At 42.6% G+C, this 21,316-nt stretch overlaps 2 pseudogenes; both read left to right on the forward strand.

Moving 5' to 3' along the window:
• The first annotated feature begins 8,613 nt into the window (after positions 1–8,613).
• On the forward strand, positions 8,614–10,573 carry LOC119511409 (annotated as a pseudogene).
• A 127-nt stretch (positions 10,574–10,700) lies between these two features.
• On the forward strand, positions 10,701–11,829 carry LOC119515461 (annotated as a pseudogene).
• Positions 11,830–21,316: the final 9,487 nt, after the last annotated feature.

A 21,316-nucleotide genomic window follows, 5' to 3' on the forward strand; every position in this document is an offset into this window, starting at 1 on the left:
ATGCAGGGGTGGTGATTCCCACCACAACCCCATTCAACTCTCCTATTTGGCCTGTGCAGAAAACAGATGGGTCTTGGAGGATGACAGTGGATAATCGTAAGCTTAACCAGGTGGTGACTCCAATTGCAGCTACTGTTCCAGATGTGGTATCATTGCTTGAACAAATCAGTACATCCCCTGGTACCTGGTGTGCAGCTGTTGATCTGGCAAATGCTTTTTTCTCAATTGCTGTTAGTAAGGACCACCAGAAACAGTTTGCATTCAGCTGGCAAGGCCAGCAGTTTATATTCACTGTGCTACCTCAGGGCTATATCAACTCTCCAGCCCTATGTCATAATATTGTCTGCAGGGATCTTGATCATTTCTCCTTCCCACAAGACATCACACTGGTCCATTATATTGAAGATATCATGTTGATTGGACCTAGTGAACAAGAAGTAGCAACTACTCTAGATTTGTTGGTAAGGTATTTGCATGGCAGAGGATGGGAGATAAATCCAACAAAAATACAGGGGCCTTCCACCTCAGTAAAATTTCTAGGTGTCCAGTGGTGTGGGGCCTGTCGAGATATTCCTTCTTAGGTGAAGGATAAGCTGTTGCATCTGGCCCCTCCTACAACCAAAAAAGAGGCACAACACTTAGTTGGCCTCTTTGGATTTTGGAGACAACATATTCCTCGTTTAGGTGTGGTTCTCCGGCCCATTTACCAAGTGACCAGAAATCTTCTAGTTTTGAGTGGGGACCAGAACAAGATGAGGCTCTGCAACAGGTTCAGGCTGCTGTGCAAGCTGCTGTCCTGCTTGGACCATATGATCTAGCTGACCCAGTGGTGCTGGAAGTGTCAGTGGCAAATAGAGATGCTGTTTGGAGCTTTTAGCAGACTCCTATAGGAGAATCACAACGCTGGCCCTTAGGATTTTGGAATAAAGCTTTACCATCCTCTGCAGATAACTACTCTCCATTTGAGAAACAGCTGTTGGCCTGCTACTGGGCCTTAGTAGAAACAGAATGCTTAACCATGGGCCACCAAGTTACCATGAGACCTGAATTACCTATCATGAGCTGGGTGTTGTCTGACCCACCAAGCCATAAAGTTGGGCCTGCACAGCAGCACTCCATCATAAAATGGAAATGGTATATACGAGATAGAGCTTGAGCAGGTCCTGAAGGTACAAGTAAGTTACATGAGGAAGTGGCCCAAATGCCCATGGCCCCCACTCCTTCTACCTTACCTTCTCTTTCCCAGCCCACAGCTATGGCATCTTGGGGAGTTCCTTACAATCAGTTGACTGGGGAAAAGAAAACTTGGGCCTGGTTTACAGATGGTTCTGCATGATATGCAGGCACCACCCAAAAGTAGACAGCTGCAGCACTACAGCCCCTTTCTGGGATGTCCCTGAAGGACAGTGGTGAGGGGAAATCCTCCCAGTGGGAAGAACTTTGAGCAGTGCAACTGGTTGTTCACTTTGCTTGGAAGGAGAACTGGCCAGAGGTGCGTTTGTATACTGATTCATAGGCTGTGGCTAATGGTTTGGCTGGATGGTCAGGGACTTGGAAGGAACATGATTGGAAGATTGGTGACAAAAAAATCTGGGGTAGGGGTATGTGGATAGACCTTTCTGAGTGGGCAAAAAACATGAAGATATTTGTGCTCACCAGTGAGTGACTTCAGCAGAAGATTTTAATAACCAAGTGGATAAAATGACTCATTTGATGGATACCAATCAGCCTCTTTCCCCAGCAACTCCTGTTATGAGTATGTTTGTATTTGTCATGGTGGTAGGGATGGAAGTTATGCATGGGCTCAGCAACATGGACTTCCACTCACCAAGGCTTACCTGGCCACAGCCACTGCTGAGTGCCCAATCTGCCAGCAGCAGAAACCCACACTCAATCCCTGATGTGGCACCATTATCCGAGGTGATCAGCCTGCTATCTGGTGGCCGGTTGATTACTTTGGACCACTTCCATCATGAAAGGGACAGTGATTTGTTCTTACTGGAATAGACACATAATCCGGATATGGGTTTGCCTTCCCTGCATGACATGCTTCTGCCAAAACTACATCCATGGACTTACCGAATGCCTTATCCACTGTCATGGTATTCCACACAGCATTGCTTCTGACCAAGGAACCCACTTCACAGCAAATGAAGTGAGGGAATGGGCACATGCTCATGGAATTCTGTGGTCTTACCATGTTCCCCATCATCCAGAGGCAGCTGGGTTGATAGAATGGTGGAATGGCCTGTTGAAGACTCAATTACGGTGCCAACTAGGTGGCAATACCTTGCAGGGCTGGGGCAGTGTTCTCCAGGAGGCTGTGTATGCTCTGAATCAGCGTCCACTCTATGGTGCTGTTTCTCCCATAGCCAGGATTCATGGGTCCAGGAATCAAGGGGTGGAAACAGGAGTGGCACCACTCACTATCACTCCTAGTGATCCATTAGGTAAATTTTTGCTTCCTGTCCCTGCAGGCTTAAGCTCTGCTGGTCTACAAGTCTTTGTTCCAAAAGGAGGAGTGCTTCCATCAGGAAACACAACAATAATCCCATTGAACTGGTAGTTAAGACTGCCACCTGGCCACTTTGGTTTTCTTATGCCTCTGAATCAACAGGCAAGGAAGGGGATTACTGTACTGGCTGGGGTGATTGATCCTGACTATCAAGGGGAAATAGCACTGCAACTACACAATGGAAGTAAAGAAGAGTTTTCCTGGAATACAGGAGATTCCCTAGGGCATCTCTTAGTACTACCATGCCCTGTGATTAAAGTCAAAGGAAAACTGCAAGAACCCAATCCAGGCAGGACTACCAATGGCCAAGAAACTTCAAGAATGAAGGTTTGGGTCACCCCACCAGGCAAAGAACCACAGCCAGCTGAAGTGCTTGCTGAGGGTAAAGGGAACATGGAATGGGTAGTGGAAGAAGGTAGTGATAAAGATGAACTACAGCCACATGACCAGTTACAGAAATGAGGATTATGATGGCATGAATATTTCCTCCTTGTTTTGTTATGAGTATGTTTGTATTTGTCTATAAAGCAAATATCTTTGCTTTCTTCTCTGTCTTATCCCCTTATCATATGGCATAAGCTGTACTGTTCATTTTGCTGTATTTAAGCTAAAGGAAATCATTTTAAGAGCTAATGTCACCAAAGGACTTGCACCCTATTCTGGAGAGATTTAGTGCGCTTCCAGTTGTACGCTGCACAGCGGAGTATTGTTAGGCAAAATATATGTCTGTTATTGTTATCTACTTAGAGACAAAGTATGGTTTTAGGTGATATGTATATAACTGCCAAGTTGACAAGGGTTGGGCTGTGATGGTTAGGTTCCTGTGTCATTTTGGCCAGGTGATAGTGCCCAGCTGTCTGGCCTAACAATTGCTGTGAGGATGTTTGTGGCTGGTTAATAAACCAACAGGCTGGTTTATTAAATTGTCAGTCAATTGGCTGCAGCTGTGACTGATGACTCACCAAAGGGCGTGTCTTCTGCAATGAGAGAATGCAATTGGCTGGATTTGATCCAATTAATCAGTTGAAGACTTATAAGTGAGACAGATAGAGGACCTTCACTTCTTCTTCAGCTGACTAGCGAAGCGTTTCCTGAGAAGTTCATCGAAGTTGCCCATTTGTTTCCTGAGGAGTTCATCGAACATGTTTGTCGAAGATCCCAGTTCATTTCCTGAGGAGTTCGTGGAGGTTGCGAATTCGTTTCCTGAGGAGTTCATCAGACATCTTCATTGGAGTTGACAGTTTGCTGACTGCCCTACGGAATTTGGACTCGTGCATACCCACAGTTGCGTGAGTCACTTTTATAAATTTTATATTCATAGATACCACTCATTGATTCTGTTTCCCTAGAGAATCCTAACTAATACAGTGTGCAACGGAAGATTGCAAGACCAACAAAGAAACAGGAAATTATGTCCCATCCAGGGAACAAGATAAAAATTCAAAACAATGAAGAGACCAGACTTTGGACATACTGGACAAAGACTTTAAAAATGTAATATTTAGTATTCTCAAAGAGCTCAAGGAAAACATGGAGAAAGAACTAAAGCATATCAGGAAAACAATGAGTAAACTATGAGAATCTCAATAAAGAGGTAGAAATTTTATAAAGAAACCAAATAGAAATACAGGAATTGATGACCACAATAACTGAAATGAAAAATTTCTGAGGTTTCAACAACAGATTGGAGCTGGCAGAAAAAAAAGAATCAGTGAACTCAAAGACAAGGCAATTGAAATGATTTGGGCTGAGGAGCAGAAAGAAAAAAATAATATTAAAATGAATAGCTGTAAAAAGTCCTGCGGGACACCATCAAGCATATCAATATATGCATTATGGGAGTCCCAGAAGGAGAAGATAGAGAGAAAGGGGCAGAAGGAATATACAAAGAAATAACAGCTGAAAACTTAGCAAATTTAACAAAAGACATGAATATGCACATTCAAGAAGCCCAGCAAACCCCAAACAGGATAAATTCAAAGAGAATCCCCAATAAAATTAAGTGCTGATTTCTCTCAAGAAACCATGGAGGCAGAAGGTAGTGAGATGAAATATTTAAAGTGCTGAAAGAAAACAAATTCCAAGAATTTTTTATCCAGGAAGACTGTGTTTCAAAAATGAGGGAACGATTAAGACATTCCCAGATAAACAAAAGCTAATGGAGTTTGTCACCACATGACCTGCCCTACAAGCAATACTAAAGGGTGTTGTTCAGATTAAAAAGAAAGGACACTAGACAGTGGATTGAAGGGGCATAAAAAAATGAAAACCTCTAGTAAAGTTTACTGTATGGGTAATCATAAATGCCAGTTCTACTGTATTGTATTTTTTGGTATATAATGCCACTTTTTTACTTCTTACAGTTTCTAAAATGCAAATGCATATAAAGTAATGGTTTTGGACATGTAGTATATAGAGGTATAATTTTCAACAAGAACAACAAAAATCTGGGAGGACAGAGGGATATAGGAACAATGTATATGTATTCTACTGTAGTTAAGTTGCTATCAAATCAAACATGATTTTATAGATTTAGGATGTTAAATTTTAGCCCCATTATAATCACAAAGAAAATATATGAAAAATATATACAGAAAGAAATGAGAAGGGGCTCAAAATAATACACTACCAAAAAGACATATACATATGAAAGCAGGTAGTAGCAGAAGAATCAAGGGTCAAAAAAGGTATAAGACTTACAAAGACAAAATAGCAAAATGACAGAAAAAAGTCTGGTATTTATGTAGTTACTTGTTCTAGTTTGCTAATGCTGCCGGAATGCAAAACACCAGAAATGGATTGGCTTTTATAAAGGGTGTTTATGTGGTTACACAGTTACAGTCTTAAGGCCATAAAGTGTCCAAGGTAACACATCAGCAATCGGGTACCTTCACTGGAGGATGGCCAATGGCATCAGGAAAACCTCTGTTAGCTGAGAAGGCACATGGCTGGTGTCTGCTCCAAAGTTCTGGTTTCAAAATGTCTTTCTCCCAGGACATTCCTCTCTAGGCTGCAGTTCCTCAAAAATGTCACTCTTAGTTGCTCTTGGGGTGTTTGTGCTCTCTTAGCTTCTCTGGAGCAAGAGTCTGCTTTCAACGGCCATCTTCAAACTGTCTTTCTTCTGCAGCTCCTCTCTCAGCTCCTGTGCATTCTTCAGAGTGTCCCTCTTGGCTGTAGCAAGTTCGCTCCTTCTGTCTGAGCTTATATAGTGCTCCAGTAAACTCATCAAGGCCCATGCTGAATGGGTGGGGCCACACCTCCATGGAAACTATCCAATCAGAGTCATTACCCACACTTGGGTTGGGCATATCTCCAGGAAACACCCAAAGAATTACAATCTAATTAACACTGATAGGTCTGCCCACACAGGATTACATCAAAGATAATGGTGTTTGGGGGGACATAATATATTCAAACTGGCACATTACTTTAAATGTAAATGGATTAAACTCTCCAATCAAAAGGCAGAAATTGGCAGAGTAGATTTAAAAAGCATGACCTAACTATATGATCTTTACAAGAGACTCACCTTAAATTGAAAGACATGAGTAACATGAAAGTGAAAAGATGGAAAAATATACCATGCAATACTAATTGAAAGAGAGCTGGGATAGCTATCCTAATATCAGATAAAATAGACTTTAATTCAAAAACTGTTATGAGGGACAAAGAAGGAAACTATATACTGCAAAAGGGATCATTTCAACAAAAAGATGTAATTATAAATATATATGCCTATCGGTGGAGCCCCAAAATGTATGAAGCAAATACTGACAGATTTAAAGGGAGAAAGAGTTCTACATTAATAGTTGGATACTTCAATATACCACTTTCAATAATGGATAGAGCATCTAGATGGAAGATCAATAAGAAAATAGAAGACTTGAACAATATTCTAAACCGTCCAAACCTAACAGACATATATAACTTCACCACACAGCAGCAGAATACACATTCTTCTTTGGTGCACATGGATCATTCCATGTGAGATCACAAAACAAGTGATAAATTCAAAAATATTGAAATCATACAATGCATCTTCTCTAGACATAATGGAATAAGTCAATAACAGAAGGAGAACTGGAAAATTCACAAATATGTGGAAATTAAACAATGTACTCTCTCTCTCTCTTTTTTTTAATAATCCAGACAAACCACTTCTATTTTGTGAATGTTTTCATCGAAGTATCACATGCATGCAGAAAAGTGCCCAAATCATCAAGTAAGCACAACCATGTTACCATTAGAGCAAGATCTAGAACTTTCCCCCAGGACCCCAGGAGTCTCCCTCGTGTCCCTTCTCAGTCCTTACCTCCTGCAAAGACCATCATAAAACTATTGCCTGGAGAACATCTTCTTGACCAAAAGGGGGCTGTGAAAGGAAATGAAATAAGCTTCAGTGGCTGAGAGATTCCAAAAAGAGCTGAGAGGTCACTCTGGTGGGCACTCTTATGCACAATATAGATAACACTTTTTAGGTTCTAATGAATTGAAATAGCTAGCAGTAAATACCTGAAACTATCGAACTACAACCCAGAACCCTTTAATCTTGAAGACAATTGTATAAAAATGTAGCTTATGAGGGGTGACAATGTGATTGGGAAAGCCATAAGGACCACACTCCCCTTTGTCCAGTGTATGGATGGATGAGTAGAAAAATGGGGGCAAAAAAAAAAAAAAGGCACCCAGTGTTCTTTTTTATTTTAATTGCTCTTTTTCACTTTAATTTTTATTCTTATTATTTTTGTGTGTGTGTTAATGAAAATGTTCAAAAATTAATTTTGGTGATGAACGCACAACTATATAATGGTACTGTGAACAACTGAATGTATGCTTTATATGACTGCATAGTATGTGAATATATCTCAATAAAATTGAATTAAAAAAAAAACAACTATTGCCTGGTTTGAACTTGGTATACAAGGAACCATACAGGCAGTCTGTCTCTTCCCTGACCAGCTTCCTTCACTTCACACCCTCAACCCATTGCTTGTGGGACTGACCCGGGTGGCTGGGTCATCCTTCATTCTCACTGCTAGGTACCAACCCACTATATGGCTCTGCCAGTTTATTCATCCAACCTGTGATGGCCATCTGGGTTATTTCCACTCTGGGGCTCTTACAAATAACGCTACTGTCAACGTCACTGTTCACATTTTCTGGTGTGTATCAGTACGCATTTCTGTTGGGTAATATATTAGTTTCATATTGCTGCCATAATATATTATCACAAACTAAGCAGCTTAAAAGAACTCACAGTTATTATCTTCTGTGAATCTGAAGTCTGGCACAAGTCTCACAGGCTAAAATCAAGGCTTCAGCAGGGCTGTTTTCCTTGCTGGAGGCTCGCAGGGAGGATTGTTCATTCAAATTCATTCAGAATTTGGTTTCTTGTGGCTGTAGGACCAAGGTGCATTTTCTTGATGGCTGTCAGCCCAAGTCAGTTCACAGCTTCTAGGGGCCCCCCACTATCCTTGGCTCTTGGTCCCTCCCTCCATCTTCAAAGTCAGCAACGCCTATCTCTGACCCTTCCTTCATCCTAGCATCACTGACCACAGTGGGAAATTCTCTCTGCCTTTAAGAATTCACAAAATCAGATTGGACCCACCCATTTAATTCAGGGTAATCTCCCATCTCAAGGTCTGTAATCTTAAACAGATCTACAAAGTGACTTTTGCCATGTAAGATGGCATAGCCGCCGGTTCTGGGGATTAAAGTTTGGACATCTTTGAGGGGAGGGTGTCTTTACTCTGCCTGCCCCAGGCATATGCCTGGGAGCAAACAACGTACTCTTAAACAACCAATGGGTCAAAGAAGAAATAAATCACAAGGGAAATTAGATAAATGTACCAAAACCTACAGGATACAAAAAAAAAGCAGTGTTGAATGGGAAATTTATAGCTCTAAATGCTTATGTTAATAAAGAAGAAGGATCTTAAATCAGAGACCTAACCTCACAATTGTAGGATCTAGAAAAAGAAGAGAAAAAAAAACTCAGAATGAGTTTAATAAAAATTAAAGTGGAGATAAATGAGATAGAGACTGAAAAAAAAAAAAAAAACAATAGAAAGGATGTTGTGGGCAGCTGCCTTAGAGCAATGGCTGAGCAGGGCCAGCAGCGGTGGCAGCTGCAGTGGTGGCTGCAACTGGAGATGGCAGTGGGTGGAGGGTGTCTGTGATCAGGAGTCATCCGTGGACCTTGGCATCATAAGCAATGTCCCCCTACAGGGGAGAACAGCAAGCCCAAAGCAAAGGTTCTCCACACTAAGTGGCTTTCCTGGGCTGTGGTGGAGGCTGTGAATCAACTTGACCTCATCCTTTGCAACAAAACCACTTATCAAGAGTGTTCAAACCAGAGAACGTTAGTCTGAGGAACAAGCTGCATGAGCTCTGTGTCAAGCTTATGTTCCTGCACCCAGCAGACTATCGGAGGAAGGCTGAAGACCTGCTATGGAGAAAGGTGTACTATGAAGTTATCCAGCTTATCAAGACTAACAAAAAGCACATCCACAGCCGGAGCACCTTGGGATGTGCCTACAGGACACACTTGGTGTGCCAGTTTGCATGTATTATGGCCCCCCAAATGCCATTATCTTTGATGCAATCTTGTGGAGGCAGACTGTATTAGTGTTGATTAGATTGGAATCAGTTGAATGAGTGATTCCATGGAGATGTGATTCAGTCAACTGTGAGTGAAACATTTGATTGGATAATTTCCATGGAGGTGTTAGCCCACCCATTCAGGGTGGGTGTTAATTGGATCACTGGAGTTGTATAAAGGAGTTCACAGAGCAGCTAAGAGTGACATTTTGGAGAGCAACTGAGAGTGACATTTTGAAGAGGAGCTGCAGCTAAGAGAGGACAAAATGCCCCAAGAACAACATTTTGGAGAACACCATTTTGAAACGCAACCTGGGAGCAAGCGGACGCCAGCCACGTGCCTTCCAAACTAACAGGTTTTCCAGACATCAGTGGCCTTTCTCCAGTGAAGGTACCTGTTGTTGATGCCTTACCTTGGACACTTTATGGCCTTAAGACTGTAACTTTGTAACCAAATAAACTCCCTTTATAAAAGCCAATCCATTTCTGGTATTTTGCATTCTGGCAACATTGGCAAACCGGAACACTTGGTCACTGGTATTGGCTTCTACCAGCATCTCCCTCTCTATGTTCAGTCCCACTGTGAGCTCAAATTGCAGTCCTGCATTGACTGAACCCGTGTCACTGTAGGATGCAAGAAGCTAGTGTCTGCCTCAGGGAAGGAGGTGAATTGAGCATAGGTGGCATGCCACTGATGTCTAGTGTACCTGGGGATTTGTCATGCTATCAGAATGAATTAGGGAATACACAATGAGGTACTGAGAGATTTTACTACGAAACCCTGTCAGTAGCTCCCCAGATTGGAATGCCCTTAAACCATCTGGGTACCCTTGCAGGCAGCAAGTACTGTAATGTGGGAGTATGTATTGCTACCTGTGCTGCATCCAACCAAAGTGTCCTTTAAGGGGCCTACGGGAACCTCAAGTGGCTACATGACAAGGCAGCCAAAATGTACCAACAGCTAAAGAAGTGCAATATTCAGAAACTCCAGTAAACATAGCAATGGCACAGAGGAACCAGGGTCCTAGGACCTCTGGAGAAAGAAAAGGAGCCAGATCCTGACCTCTTCCTGCAGTACCTCAAGTAGGTGAGATCAGAAACAGCCATAATTTCTCTTGTCTCTCTTGCCTTTGCTGCCACCATCACCCACCAAAATCTGATGACAACAGTGACCTGAGTGAAGGCTTTGACTCAGACTCAAGCCATCACTCAGTCCGGGACAGCAAGGGCTCGGACAGTGGATCAGACAAGGATCTTGAAGGTGGGGAAACAGCCTTTGATGCTCAGACAGACTCAGAAATGAATAGCCAGGAATCCCCATCAGACCTGGAAGATATGGAGGATGAGGAGGGGGCACAGCCCCCAGCCCTGGAGCCCCTCACCCCAGCCAAGCCCGAGGCTTCTGATTCCCTCAGTGGCCCACTGGGCCCCAGTGAGCCAGCATCACCAGCACTCTGACCGCCATGTCCACCCCGATGTTCCAGACCAAGCACTGCTTCTAACTGGCCCCCACCTTCAGCACCCTGCCCCTCCAGCCCCAGCGAACTTCACAGCTTGGCCAGTCACAGGCCCTGTGTCAATGGGGAGTGCTCTGAGTAGGAAGAGAGTGAGTCCAATGGACGTTCCTGCTAGAATGAACTCAGCATCCAGGAGAAGCTTCAGGTCCTGCTGACTGAAGGCCTGCTTCCTGCTGATAAAGTCTTCCTCAACTGGCTGCAGACCAACCCCAAACTCATCATTCTGTGTGCACAGAGCTCCCAGAGTTTGCGGAATTGCCCGGTGGTGCTGAATCTGTTGCCAGCTGCTGGTGATCTCCAGGAGTCTGGCCTCATCCTGTTTCCCAAGGTCCAGGGTCTTCTTGAAGGTTGTGAATTGCCTGACCTCCCCTCTTCCCTGCTGCTCCCAGAGGACATGGTGCTCCACAACCTGCCTCCCCTCCGGGCTGCCTACAGACACTTCAACTTTAACTCGGATTGTCACCTGCTCAACACCTTAGAGGAGTCAGTAGTGCTTATCTGCCACATCCGCAGCTTTGGCCACTTTGTGGCCCACCTGCAGGGCAGTATCCTGAAGTTCAGCCCAAAGGTTGGCATCTTCGTCAGCATTGCCTAGTCTGAATGGGAAAACCTGCTGCAGCAGGCCCAGGTCCAGTTCTGCATGGCACAGGAGGAAGCTTGGTGGAACAGGCTAATGAGAGATATGGCTCAGCTACAACTTCAGCTTGAGGTGTCTCCGCTGGAGAGAAGCCTGCAGCAGCCCAAGACCCAGTCAGCTATGTCTCCCTACCCAGGCCCTCTGCCTCTACCTCCCTGTCATCCACCAGCTAGCCACCAATAGCTGCTTCATTGTCATCATCCCAAGGATGGTGGTTGATGGCCTGGGATGGGATCTATTACCTGGAGGCAGAATTTTAAAAAAGAAAACAGGAACATTCACTGCCAGAAAGAGATGGGAAAGAGCTTTGAGTGGCATAAGCTGAAGAGACAGGATGCAGAAACCTGGACTCTCTGTAAGATCCTGCAAACAGCTGACTCTGGCCCAGGGGCAGGTGAAGAGGATCTGAGCGGTATGGTGACCATTGTCACAGTCCTCCCACTGGACAACCCCAGTGCACTTTCAGGCCCCATGCAAGCAGCCTGCAGCCCACTGCCCATGCCAGTGTGGATATCAAGAATGTTCTGGGCTTCCACAAGCAATGGAAGGAGATTGGCTGAGACTGGTGCCCAGACCCTGCTGTGGGGTGGACTCCAGATCTCTCCAGTCCTACCTGGCAGCCTGGACCACCACCCGTAGTCACCCCACCACATGCAGACTCCCATACGCACACAGGAAGGAAGCCCATGGCACACAGAGGACCAGGTATGGGCAGGGAGGGCAGGGTCCCCCAGGTGCCAGGCCAATGTCAGTAAAGCGAGGAAAGTGCTTGGAGCAGGAGAGGCCTTTGGGCCCCTAGCCGGCCTTCCTGCCTGGACCCCCAAGCTGTCGCCAGGGCCAGGTGGCAGGCATAGGTGTCTGCATTTCATTGGAGTGGTTCCTGGATCTCTGAGGGGAAGGGACAGCACAAGGAGCCTGTCTTCCTCACCCAACATCCACGGTGGTTGGGGACAAGGAATTTGGACCTTCCAGGCCCTGGGGAAGAGGCAGATAACACCAAGTGTCTGGGTGGTTCTCTGCAAACCCTTCTCCTCAAGAACCACCCATCCTCCTTTCATGTCCCTTTGGGGAGGCTGGGCCACTCGAGCCACAGGGACTCTTAAAGAAGTGGGGCCTGGTGGGGCCTGTAGTTACCTGCCCTGAGTAGTGGGGTCAGGGTGTGCACTCCCCTCCTCCCTGCTGTAGGGGCCTCCCACCCAACTGCCTCCCTTCTGCTTTCTGACTCCCTCTGTTGAGCTTGTGGCCAGGGAGCAGGCCCCACCTCAGCTGCAGGCAGTCTGGCCTGTGCCAATGTGGTTCTTGTGCCCACCAGCCCCACTGACTGCTTTGTGCTCTTGGCTGCTGTGCTGGGACAGAGTTAGATGCCACTAAGAGAAGGGAGGAGTGGTGCAGCCTGAGCACCACCCCCTTCTATCTCGGAAGGACTTTCATCAAGCCCAGGGGGAGAGCAAAGGCAAACCATCTGCATCCAAGTGGCAACAGAAAGGTGTGGTGCCCTGATGCTGCTGGCTCAGGGGCCTTCTGTCCTAATGGGTGTCCCTACATTTGCCCTTCCCCAGGAATAACAGCCCAGGGGGCTGAGTATGGGGCCAACATTTGGGATGTTGAGGTGAATATGGGAGAAGTAGGAGCAGAGATCATGAGTAGCTCAGGGCAGTGAGCAGAGCACCCGGAACAGGGCTGCATGGGAGGCTCTGCCCCTCAGTCTGGAAGTTTGACACAGGCTGAGGGAGCAGAAGAGTTCAGCTTCTCAAGCTGTACTTAGAGGAGAGCAGGTTCCCTGCCTCACTCCTCTAAGATAGTAAGTCTGGGAAAACCTGGGGTAGTGGGGTCACCCATGGCTCCTAGTCCCTGGCAGAGACTGAAACTAAAGCATCACTTAATAAAGACCCCACCCAAACCAAACCCCTCCAAAAACAAAACAAAACAAAACAAAACAATAGAATCAACAGAACTGAAAATTGGTTCTTTGAAATGATTTCTAAAATTGACAAACCTTTAGCTAGACTGATAAGGAAAAAAAGAGAGAGGATAAAAATAACTAAAATCAGACATGAAAGGGGGCAACACTACAAACACATATAATTTAAAAGTACTATAAGAGGATACTATGAAAACTGTATGACAACAAATTAATGTAACCTAGATGAAATGGACAAATTCCTAGAAACAAACTACCTTCACTGACTCAAGAAAAAATAAAAGGTCTCAAGAGTAGTAAAGAGATTGAATCAATAACCAAAACCCCCTACCAAAGAAAAGCCCAGGACCAGATGACTTCACAGGAGAATTTTACCAAGCATTCCAAGAAGAATTGCTCCCAATCTTGCACAAGCTCTTCCAAAAAATTGAAGAGGAGAGACACTCCCTAATTCATTCTGTGAGGCCCATATCACCCTAATATCAAAGCCAGATAAAGATGCCACAAGAAAAGAAAATTACAGACCAATATCCTTTATGACTATAGATGCAAAAATCCTCAATAAAATATTAGCAAATTGAACCCAACAGCACATTAAAAGCATTATATACCACAATCAAGTGGGATTTATCCCAGGTATGCAAGTGTGGTTCAACTCAAGAAAATCAAGTAACGTAATACACCACATTAGCAGAATGAAGGAAAAGAAACCTACATGACTGTTCTGGTTTGCTAATGCTGCCATTATGCAAAATACAAGAAATGAATTGGCTTTTTTTGGGGGGGGGGGTTGGCTGTTATAAAGGGGGTTTATTTGTTTACAAATTTACAGTCTGAAGGCCATGAAAATGTCCAAATTAAGGCATCAACACAAATATACCTTCACCAAAGGAAGATCAATGGTGTCTGGAAAACCTCTGTTAGCTGGGAAGTCACATGGCTGGCATCTACTGATCCTGGGTTGTATTCCAGTTCCTCTCTCAGCTCCTGTGCATTGTTCAAAATGTTGCTCCTGGGATGTTTTGTCCTCTCTTAGCTTCTCCAGAGCAAAGTGTCAGCAAAAGTCTGCTTTCAATGGCCATCTCCAAAGTGTCTCTCTTGGCTGTAGCACTGAGCTCCTTCTGTCTGAGGTCTTACAGGGCTCCAGTGATTTAATTAAGACCCACTCTGACTGTGCAGGGCCACACCTCCATGGAAATAATCCAGTCAGAGTTATCACCTACAGTTGGGTGGGTCACATCTCCATGGAAAAAACCCAGTGCAATGGTTCCAACCTAATCAAGACTAAATATGTCTGCCCCCACAAGATTGCATCAAAGAACATGGCATTTTGGGGGACATAATACATCCAAACCAGCAAAATGATCATTTCAGTTGACACAGAAAATGTATTTGATAAAAATCAACACCTCTTCTTGATAAAAACAGTTTGAAAACTAGGAATAGTAGGAAACTTGTTCAAAGTAATAAAGGCCATATATGGAAAAACCACCACTAACATCATACTTAATAGTGAAAGACCAAAGCTTTTCCCTAAGATCAGGATCAAGACAAGGATGCCCACTGTCACCAGTATTTTTAAACATTGTGCTGGAAGTTCTAGCCAGAGCAATTAGGCAAAATAAAAAAATAAAAGGCATCCAAGTTGTAAAAGAAGTAAAACTTTCCCTATTTGCAGATGACATGATCCTATATATAGAAAATCCTGAAAAATACGCAACAAAGCTAGTAGAGCTAATAACAAATTCAGCAAAGTGGCGAGATACATGATCAACTGTTCAAAAATCAGTAATATTTCTATACAGTAGTAACGAGCAATCTGAAGATGAAATCAAGAAAAAATCCACTTACAACAGCAACTAAAAGAATCAAATATCTAGGAATAAATTTAACCAAGTATGTAAGGTCTTATATGCAGAAAACCACAAAATATTGCTAAAAGCAATCAAAGAAGACTTATGTAAATGAAAGGACATTTTGTGTTCTTGGATTGGGAGACTCAATATTGTTCAGATTGTGAACCTCAGAGTCAGTGCAATCCTAATCAAAACTCCAGCAGCCTTCTTTGAAGAAATGGAAAAGCCCATCATCACATTTATATGGTGAAGGGTAAAGGGTCCCACATAGCCAAAGCCATCTTGAAAGAGAAGAACAAATTTGGAGGGCTCATATTTCATGATTTTTTAATTCATTACAAGGCTACAGTAATCAAAACAGTGTGCTATTAGCACAAAGACAGATATATAGACAAGTGGATCAGAATTGGGAGTTCAGAAATAAACCATCACATCTATGTCCAGTTGATTTTTGACAAAGGTGCCAAGTCCACTCAATGGGAAAGAATAATCTTCCAACCAATGGTGCTGGGAAAACTGTATATCAACAGGCAAAAGAAGGAACATGGACCTCCTAGCTCCCACCATATACAATAATTAACTCAAAAGGAGTCAAAATCCTAAATACAGGAAGCAAAACTAAAAAACTCTTAAAAGAACACATACAGCAACCACTTAGGACCTTTTATCAGGCAACGGATTCTTACACTTTACACCAAAACCATAAGCAACAAAAGAAAAAAGATGAATTCAACTTCTTCAAAATTAAAAACTTTTGCACATCAAAGGACATTATCAAGAAAGTGAAAAAGACAACAAACAGAATGGGAGGAAATATGTGGAAACCACATATTCGATAAGGATTTAATATTCAGAATATATAAAGAACTCCTACAACTCAATAACAGAAAGACAAATATTTCAATATTGGCAGAGAACTTAAAAAGATATTTCTCAAAAAAAAAAAAAAGACGTACAAATGCCCAATAAGCCAGTGGAAAAATGCTTCTATCATTAGCCTTTAGGGTAATGCTAATCAAAACCACAATGAGATACCATCACACACCCACTAGAATGGCTGTTACTAGTAAAACTGAAAATAAGTGCTAGCAAGGATGTGGAGAAATAGGAAACTTAGTACATTGTTTCAAAATGGCTTTCTCCCAGAATGTTCCTCTCTAGGCTTCAGCTTCTCTCCAAAATGTCACTCTCAGTTGCTCTTGGGGCATTTGTCCTCTCTTAGCTTCTTCAGAGCAAAAGTCTGCTTTCAAAGGCCGTCTCAAAAATGTCTCTGTAAGCTGAAGCTCCCCTCTCAGTTCCAGTGCATTCTTCAAAGTGTTCCTCTTGGCTGTAGCTCCTCTTCAAACATCACTCACAACTGCACTGAGTTCCTCCTGTTTGTCAGCTCATTTATATGGCTCCAGTAATTTAATTTGGACCCACCCTGAATGGGTGGAGCAACACCTCCATGGAAATTATCCAATCAGAGTCATCACCCACAGCTGGGTGGGGCACATTCCAAAGAAACACTCAAAGAATTACAATCTAATCAACACTGATAATCTCTGCCCACACAAGATTACATCAAAGATAATGGTGTTTGGGGGACACAATATATTCAAAGTGGCACATTAGTCAAAAGGTGGAAACAACTCAAGTGTCCACCAACAGATGAATGGATATACAAAATGTGGTGTATACATACAATGAAATACTAATCAGCCTGAAAAGCAATGAAGTTCTGATATATGCTAGTATATGGAAAAATCTTGTAGACAGAATGCTGTTGTCAGTCCCCAGAAAAAGAGTCTGACATACAGAAGGAATGCCTAATCCACAGGCCCTGCTGCTTAACTCATAAATACCAGGTGTGCCATAAACTAAGGGTTGAAGGCTGCTTTAGGAATCCCAGTCACAGTGGCACGTAGACTCCAGGGGGCAGACAAAGCAAGATCAGATATGTCCATAAAGATGAATGACCACAAACAAGCCAAAAGGCCTGCTTCCTCCACATAGATAATAGAATGCACATCAAAGAAGAGTAGTGTGTTAGAACCCTAGTAACCAGTCAGCAGAAACTGATAAGCACTCACCCAATCAAGGCCCAGAACACACTCAGCAGGACCCTTTCCCCCCCAACACCCAACGTGGGTTTTTCCTTTAAAAAATGCTGCTCTCAGAAAGAGGGCAGGAGCCATTTTTCCTTTCTTTCTTTTCTGATGGCTCCCACCTGCTTTCTTCCTCTAATAAATCTTAAATTCTGTACTTAAACCATGACTCGCTGCGTTTGTGTGGATTCTTGAATGGCTCTGAACCTAACATTTGGTGCCAAAGACCTGGGACAGAGGTTTGACTGAGGTTTAAGTTTCCTGGCCCCTCAGGGCAATGGGGCAGCCTCCCAGTCAACTCCGTTCCCTGAACTACACAGCCATTCAGGTTTCCATGCATTCAGCAGCTTGAGTCCATCAACTCAGACCACCTTGATGCAATTCCAGCTCACCGTCAGGGCTCTCAAATCTCTACAACTAATTCGGCCTTAGGTAGGTAAGTGATGTCTTTCTGCCCAGATCTCCTCTCAGGAGTTTTCTTCGGAGTCCCGTGGACACCCCGGCCCACCACTGGGTGATGCCTCGGCTCACTTGTACATGATGCCCGGCTTCATAAGCCTAGAAAACCTGAGCACTCAGTCAAAACTCTCTGACTCTCCATGAGTGTCTTTCCCCATTGCAGCAGTCAAAGTAACCCGGGGGACGGCTTGGGTGAAAGACTGCACGCATTTCCTGACCTCCAATGACAAACCGGGGACGCCTGCTTTGTTGTTGCAACCGGGTCATATGGGTCTGGGCCGTTAGTCTCACTTGAGCAACGTTTTGGGTGGTCTCTGTAAGCCTCTAATGGAGCAGGGAACCGTGGGTCTCCCCACGGGCGATCTCCGTAGGCCTCTGATGAGCGTAGCCCCAATTCATGTCAGCCTCGTCCAGGGAAATTGTAAGCCTCTAAAGGAGCAGGAAACAGTGAATATCTCTCACGGGCGATCTCTGTAAGCCTCTGATGAGCAAAAATTCCCTAACAAATCACAAGCCTGTCAAATTTCTTAGATAATTATAGATAATATATAGTCACTTTTCAATAGCTCCAAAGCTAAATTTCCTCCTAAATCTACCCCCTCAGATGTTTAAACTTCAATTAAAAGGGGAAGTAGAACCAATACAATTTGGCCGCAGTATCCTTTAGAACAACAAAAACATTGGCCAGAAGATGGCACTTTCAATTGGCAAATTCTCGCTGAACTTAATTTTATTCGGTGCAACAACAGGTGGTCTGTAGTTTTTAATCTTAAGCTTTCTAAACTGTTTAGTCCCGGCTATTCTTGGGCCACTCTGTCGTGTCCTACCAAATCCTCCTCCTTCACAAAAAAAACTTCTTCTAAGTCTTCCGCTTTCCTCTCTACAAAAGTTAACCCTGAAAAGCCTTTAAGCAGTTTCTCCTCTTTAACCCTGCAAATCAACCCCCTTGTAACTCTTCTCTAACCCCTTCTGCTCCCCTCCCCTTGCCGTTAACCCCTTCCCCCACTTCTCGTCCCATTGCTTTGGCCCCCACCCGCCCCCTCCTTATCTCACCCCACCCGCGCACAGCCCGCTAGCTGCCTGTGCGCTCCTCCCCTGACTCCCTCTCCAGCCCGCCTCTCCCGGGCAGGACAGTGCAGCACAAACCTAAAGCGTGCACACCTGGCATAACCGGAGGATAAATGAATAAGGCAAAAACTCCTCAATTACTGTCTGCTGCTGTTTTACTATCAACAAACCTATCCCATCCCTAACAATGTCTAGCCTCTGATTTGCAAACACTAAATTTACATCCCAGTGAGCTGCTTCAATGTGTGAATGACCTCCTACTGTGCAGCTGCCCTAGCCTTAACTCCCTCCAACAAAAAGGATATAGTTTCCAAAAATAAAAAAACAACTTTCTAAGCCACAAGTCACCTACTTAAAAATTTCCCTCTCCCCTAACAAAAAGAAAACTTATTTCTCTATTTAATGAGACGTCAGGCAAGCCTAACTATTTAAAACCATGTTTTCAAATGCCCTAATCCATGTCTCGTGGGCTGTGAAGCTCCCCTCAGCTACCCAGAAATTCTTCCTAGAGTACCGGGACTCGGAAGTCCAGGTGAAAGTTGACCACTGCAGGCAGGCACCGAATGCATCTGAGTTGAGGTAGCTTTACGGTTGGGACTTTCCCCGTGCTTGGTAAGTGTGTAATTTTTTGTTTATTGTGTTCACTTTGCTTTCTTTTGTTTCAATTAGTCTACTGTGTAGTAAGGCTAATTAAGTTAATCCAAGGGTCCTGCATGCAAACTCAGTGGGCTTAAGCCCCACTAACCATAACCCCAAATTTTGTAGTTCTCCTTTTAAATTTTGTGCAGTTTGCACAGTTTGCATTGTGTAAAAAACCAGTAACATTTAAACAGCTCCTACTCCTATGTTCTGTCTTTATAATTTCTTTTGCTGTTGTTCAGCCATGGGAAACTCTCAAAATGTGCCAGTTACATCTTTCTTAAAAACTATTCTTAATAATTAGTCTAAATTTAGAAAGTGTCATTAAAATTGTTAATAAGCTATAGCTGCAGCCAGCTGGCCTTTATGTATAGTATCACTAGCTATAGCAAACTGTCTCAAGAAAAGAAAAAAAAAATCTGTAAGTTAAACAAAGTTACAGTTTGAAAATATATGCAGAACTTCCACCTCTGCTTTAATATCATAACTTCCAAATCAATTAAAAAATATAATAATAATGTAAATGTGCTAGCCTATCAGTTTTTAAAATTAAAAAGTTAAAAAGAATCTAGTCAAAAGGATCCTTGCAAAAACCTAAAATTACTGAAAGAACATCAAAAGTAACTAATACAATTTAAAAATTAGCAAAAGTGCAAATTATCAAACCAGTGTCGTAAAATAGTATCTCTACTAGGGAATCTGATAATGAGAACTTTGACTCTCTCTATAAAGGATGTTTTGTTTTAAACATTTAGCATCATTCTAACAAGTTTGATTTTAGTGGTAATAGCATGTTATGTAGAAGGTATAAAGAATGTTTTTCTAATTAAGGGAAAAAGGCAAGTAGCTTTGTCCTAAATGACTGATTGTTTAAAAATATAAAATAAAGCCTGGAAGGACAGGAATGTAGAATAAAGCTTAGATAGATACAGAAAGTTGTAAAAGGTTTGTAGAGTGGAAAATTTATTTCTGTAGTCAAGGTTGAAAGATAGATACAAAAAGCTGTAAAAAGCTTGTGAAAACAATTATTTCTGTAATCAAAGTTAAAAAAATGGTAAAAACTAGTAATAACACTGCTTAACAATGAAAACCTCAACTGCAAGCTTCTCACATTAAGATCTTTTGCTGTTTTTACCAAGAAAAGGTTTCCTTTAATTATTAAGGTGTTATTTCTTGATAAAAGGTTGTAGAAGTGTTTTTCTGAATAATCAGTGTAGGATGCAAAAAGTCTCTCTTACCAAAATAACTTCTTGCACTTTATGTTAACATTATTATGTTTATTTAAATTCTTGTATTAGGCACTCTTTACATTTAAATTATTGTCTGTCCCTATACTCTTATTTGAATGGGAGATTACTTAATAAAACCCAAACTAGCTAAATAATGACCTAATGAGGCTCAGGCCTTTTCTAATAGAAACCATAGGTTTAAAGTGTAACAAACAAACCTGTAACATGAGCACAAAGTCCCTTTAGCAGCCTTGTTTAGCCAGTAAATAAAACTATGTTTACTCATTTTATATTAAATAAAACTTTGTAAGTGTATAAAATTATTATTTGTTTTCTAAGCTATCCATGCCTCAAATAAATATATCCAAGAGAATACTTTGCTAATTAATTAATTAAATTAGACAAACATCTCCTTGTAATCACAAAGCAAAAGCTTTAACCCATATCCTCTTAAACCTACCAAGGAAGCCACCTTAAAGCACATAAAAAGGTGGGCATAAAAAGCAGCCATAAAATGGCAAGCAGTAAAACCCTCTCAAATACTCTAATTTAATAATTGTTATACAAGATTATAAAGCTTATTCGTAACTGCAACCTTGTTCAATAATATAGTAATCAACATATTCATAAAGCCAATATGCTATAAAAAATTTAACAAAACTAAGAAAACAAAATACTTTCATGAACTTCAAAATTCATGCAAAGTTAAATCATTGTGTGCATTTAAAAAAAAATTATATAACACCTATACATTCCATTAATCCTTACCAATAATTGTTTATTACTAT

The sequence above is a fragment of the Choloepus didactylus genome, chromosome 2 (assembly GCF_015220235.1).
Source record: "Choloepus didactylus isolate mChoDid1 chromosome 2, mChoDid1.pri, whole genome shotgun sequence".
Taxonomy (NCBI): domain Eukaryota; kingdom Metazoa; phylum Chordata; class Mammalia; order Pilosa; family Megalonychidae; genus Choloepus; species Choloepus didactylus.